The sequence below is a fragment of the Gastrolobium bilobum genome, unplaced genomic scaffold (genome assembly GCF_033153095.1).
Source record: "Gastrolobium bilobum isolate Gb01-03AN ecotype WA unplaced genomic scaffold, APGP_CSIRO_Gbil_v1 utg500, whole genome shotgun sequence".
NCBI classification, from domain to species: domain Eukaryota; kingdom Viridiplantae; phylum Streptophyta; class Magnoliopsida; order Fabales; family Fabaceae; genus Gastrolobium; species Gastrolobium bilobum.
The window spans coordinates 1,197,352-1,201,481 of NW_026896335.1; the positions used below are offsets into that span (position 1 = coordinate 1,197,352).

Below are 4,130 nucleotides of genomic sequence, written 5' to 3' on the forward strand. Positions count from 1 at the left end.
ACGTTTAGTGTAAGGTTTTTTAAATTATTTCTGAATTTTATTTTGTGTATAATTTTTCTTTTAAAATGCCATCCACCCTTTGATGGTATTCTTGAAATTTCAGGAGTTGAAAATTTTTTATATTTTTTTTGAAACAAAAATCCAATAATATTATAACTTACAAAATATATTTTTTGGTAATATTTATAAAAAAGTGATTTTTTCACGATATTCGTGAGAATCATGATTATAGGATACAATAAAAATGTATCCTCCTAAGAAAAAAAATGTGTTGCTAGAAGGACAAACGTGTTGAGTGGATGTTACTCTTCATGTTTACACATGAGAAGAGGATATACACGGGCATTACCTATATATACTACGTACGGGTATAGGTTGGTGCACATGGCGGGGTGGTCTAATTGGAAGCATGCGACCCACCTTTGAAAGAGCACCACGTACATCACTTTCATTGATCCCCCTCACAAAAGTTTATCAAAGGCACAGTAAAGAGAGGATTATGGTTTTGATTGTGTTTCAGAGTCGCAGATCTGTTGGTCCCCCAATTTGGTACGACACATTCGAATTCTTTCATGCGCACAGTCCTCAATTTGGTTCTGTTGCAGGTAGCTTTTGGTTATGATCTCAAAAAGGATAAGATCTAGTTGAGCAAAGACACAGGTTTGGCCAAAGCACTTTTGGAGAAGAGAAGAAAAACGGATTTCATTGCAATGGACCGTACAGATTGCAGAATTGAAGTGGGCGATGAATCAAATCTTGCTGAGATCAGTGACACATTCTTTTTCCTTGTAGATGGGAAAATAAATTTCATATGAATTATATGGTTAAAAAAATAAATTCAAATATCCCCTGAGTTTCCTTTTTTTTTTTTCATCCAAGTTCATTTTTAATATCATTATCATTAGAAATTTAATTAGTTTATATATTTTACTCTTTTTACAAAAATATTTTAGTGGCCTTGTATATCATCTTGTTCCTTTAAGCTTTGCAAGGGATTCTTACGATACAGCAAAATTTCTCCCACATGTTTAATTTCATTTTACATCCCACGTTATTTAATTTAGTTTATACTTTACAGCTTGAAATTTAGATGTAGAAGTATTATGTCTTTTAGTTTAACCTATAAGTGATAAAAAAAAATCGTTATGAAAAGTTAGTATTGATTCTTTTTTTAATATTTTGGATATATAAAAAATATGAAGTATTGTGCCTGCAAAAATTAAAAAATAATAATAAGTACGACCTAATCGTTTCCGTATAACTCTTTGCGCAATTGGGTTATATGTTGATGAGTCCTGCATTTTTTCTAATATAGTTTTGATTAGATTGGAATTTTTCAATAAGCTATGTTACTTGTTTTAGCTACATCAATAAAAGTCAAAAACAATCCATTGAAGATAAATTTTTTTAAATAAACTAATTACCATTAATCACATTGATTCAATTTTCAATTTGCTAGACATGTATTAGTTTTTGTTTAAAATTCTTTCCTTCTTTTAGTAAAAACAAAATATAAAGGTTTTAAAAAAGATATTGTGAGTAGCACTTAGATATCGAGTTTTTCTTTATCTAGTCTTGAGCTTTACTATATGTAATGTTTTATAAGTCAAAATTAATTTAATGAAGTTGTTTAAATTTTCTAATATAGTTTGGGAATAATTTATTTGTTGGCTGTAAAATAAAATTAAATCGAACAGATTGGAATGTATTAGGCATATTATTGTAAAAGAAAGAATTTTTATTAGATGTAATATTTTTAATTTGATTAAATACAACTGACGTTGGCTCCGCTGTAAAAGTAGATTAATTATTTAAAGAAATAAATTTATTACAAATTATTGTAAAAAATATATCTCAGTAACAAATTCACAACACATGAAGGATAGCAAATTTCTACGAAGCGTATAATAGACGTATTAATTAAGTTTCTAACGATATTAATGATAAACTTGAAAGCTCAAAGCCAGGAAAAGTTAAATGTTTCAAAATGCATCCAAGATTCTCTCGAGACTCAAGTGTGTCATGTTTTATCACACACCTTAAGTTTTTATCTTCTGGGTAATTTGTTTTATCGAAAATATATAATTTGACAAGATTACGGATGATAGAAGATATATATAAAATCATTATATGAGTAAACGATTTAAAAAGAAAACACATAATAGCATTTTTTTTTTTAATTTCGTGCGTCTTTTCACGAATTTCATTTGGTATAAATGAGCATGTCCTGATATGTTTTGGCTTTAAATTCCTATATATGAAAAATGAAGTGTAAACTGTTATTATTATTTTGGGGAAGGTAAACTATTATTTTAAATCCCAAACTCGGTTGTTTCAAGTTACTATTGCTCCTTGAATTTGCCATTGTGTAAATTAAAATCGTCATTGTATTTGCTCCACCAGATGAAATGGAATCAATCATAAAATTTAAATTTACGTTCCACAAATTTGAGCCAAGTTTTTCATTATGAAAATTTCAAAGACGGGGATGGTTTGGTAATAATATTATCAGCGTACCTACTACTGTCAACAAAGTTGCAAACTTGCCACCATGACAAGTCTAAATTTCAGAGTGTTGATGCATCTCCGTGTGAAAATAACGATAATAACTACCGACCACAACCATGTTTTATGGGGGAAGAAAACATGGGATTTCATTAGAAAAAAAAGGAACGAAAAGCGAAATGGAGAAAAGGACAAAACCAAACAATGCTAAAATTCTATTATGTATAGAAAAGAGATCCAAATCAGCGCTTTAGGAAGTTGCCACCCAGAGAGGTTCCCCCCAATTTATTAATAATTCATTGTTTCCATGGTCACCTTCTTTGCACCTGCTTTTGCTTCTGCTTCTGCTTCTGCTTCTCCTTCTTCTTGGCCTCACATACTTTTCAGTAATCATGCCACCCCCACGGCCACACGCGTCTCTCTCACTATCCTCATTCTCATTATCAGCATCAACACCTTCTTCTACCTCTTCTTCTTCTTCTACTTCTGCTTCTTCTTCTTCTTCTTCTTCTTCTTCTTCCTTCACGTCTTTTCTTTGTCCATTCATTTCACTTTCAAATTCTTCTTCAAACCCTTCGTTCTCATCTTCTTCCGGGTCAGTCCAAAAGCAGAGGCGAAGGCGGCCATGGCTTCTCTCAGATTGGAAACAAGAAGCTCTTGAAGGGGCCTTAGTGACCTCAATTACTAGCCTTCCACCTTCTCTGTGGGGTCTCACTCGTAGAGATTCTGATCCTCTTATCGTTGTCAAAGGAGGTGGAAAATTCTGGGTTTTCACTTTCTTAGCTCCCAGAACTTGACGTGATGTACTTTGATCCCTTGTCTCCATAGAGAACAAGCCAATGCCACTCTCTATGATGTCAGTGCCTGTCTCATTCCCCAAATTCTCAGTGCATAGCTCCAAACTCTTGGGGCTGAGTCGCAGCGATGACTGCTTCACCTGAGGATGAACATAGGTTGTTTCTTCTTTATCTAACGGTTCTTTGTGGCCATGGGAGACATTGGAAAGAGCTTGAATGAAGCTCCAACCTCCGTGGTTGGGGTTAGAGGAGATGGGGTTATGATGATGGAAGGTTTCGGTTTTGCAATTGTTTTCCTCACAATGGGGTTTGGTATTTGATTCCCAGAAACAAGACTTGAAAGGTAAATCAATAGGTTGAGGGGTGAGTTGTTTTGGGGAAGGCAACCTAAGCCTGTGTAATCTTGACTCGGCTAGCTGAGATTCCAGACATGACTGCAACCCGTGGCACACAATTGCAGCCATTCTAAGTTGTTCAAATTTGAAAGCTAAAGACTAAAGCAAAACAAGAAGTTGCAGTGAAACAAAACCTGAAGAGTACGTGGGGTGCAGGGGAAAAACAGAGGATAGCAGATTGTTCTGTTTTTGGGAAGAAGAGCACAGATCTTTGAGGCTCTTTAGATTAGATTAGCTTAAATGTTTGTGTATTTGATAGAGAGGGAGAAAAGAGAGGGAGAGAAGGCACTGGCATGTGGGAGAAGTGAGGGGGTGGGAGTAAATTTGTAGTCCCCAAAAGTGGCTAGGGTACGTCATGTTGGAGAGCATCTATTGGATGCATTAAAATTTAGTGTATTACACTGTATCTTACCTGGTAAAATATAGTGTAAAA

General features: G+C 34.0%; 1 pseudogene; it reads right to left on the minus strand.

The window, feature by feature from the left end:
- Nucleotides 1-3,182: 3,182 nt before the first annotated feature.
- Nucleotides 3,183-3,766, minus strand: LOC133299015 (protein FANTASTIC FOUR 3-like; annotated as a pseudogene).
- Nucleotides 3,767-4,130: the final 364 nt, after the last annotated feature.